Consider the following 1,093-nt stretch of genomic DNA (forward strand, 5'->3'; position numbering starts at 1 on the left):
CTAACAGTTACCATGAATAAAACATTTATACATTCAAATATACAAAAAATATATTATTTTAATATTTCAGAGATGATGCAACATGTCGGTCTACTAACTATGTTCCATAAACCCCATATCATTCATAGGCTATTATCTTCACTTTATCAAACACTAGACTCAAATAACACTACAGTTTAACACAGTTAAGCACGATTCAGTGCAATTTCAGCTTGGTAAATTTCTATCAAAAAAGTTTACATTTCCATGATTTAAAATTTTTTTCTGAAGAAGGGCTTGTTATACCACAAGAAAAAATATATTGGTCCAGCTCAGGTTATTATTCCTTAATAATTTTTCACGAAATTCTTCACACATGCAAGGGTCAAATGTCCACCCTGTTACAGGACATTCTCATCTCAATTAATAAGTGTTTTGAATGCACAGTTATTGTAATATTTACATTTTATAAGAGCTAAAATGTCCCTCCCTTTACCCTGCAAATGTATTTTAACAGAGTGTTCATGAACGGGCATTATCTTGAAAAAAAGTTGTTGTATTTTAAGGCACAGTGTAATTTCAACACATTTCTTTTAGAATTAAAATAAATTTTAATAGAATTTTGGCCCCATTTTAAATTATTACATTTTACCATTTAATTCCCTACAAGTAACCACAAAGATATGCATAACATTTGTTGAACTTATTTGATTAACATAAAAAACACTGAGGTAACAGGGTGGACAGAACATAACAGGGTGGACATCACACCACTGAACAACAATACGTCAACATATTGCCTAATACACAAGAAGCATATTGTCACAATTTACAATCACTACAACAGATAAATGGTTCTGCATAAAACAATTTATAGGATAGAAAGTCAATTATCACATTAAAGTAAGTTGTTCTTATACCTGTTATTATTAGATCTCATTTGTTATACTATCCCTTTATTAGTCTACAAAATATGTTTATCATTGTATTTTACAATTTAATGTTTATAGTTTTAGAGAACATGTTATTTCACTCTCTCACACGCACCACACACACACACACACACACACACACACACACACACACACACACACACACACACACACAACACACA

The sequence above is a fragment of the Sinocyclocheilus anshuiensis genome, unplaced genomic scaffold, assembly GCF_001515605.1.
Source record: "Sinocyclocheilus anshuiensis isolate Anshui unplaced genomic scaffold, SAMN03320099.WGS_v1.1 scaffold1246, whole genome shotgun sequence".
In the NCBI taxonomy this organism is placed as follows: Eukaryota; Metazoa; Chordata; class Actinopteri; order Cypriniformes; family Cyprinidae; genus Sinocyclocheilus; species Sinocyclocheilus anshuiensis.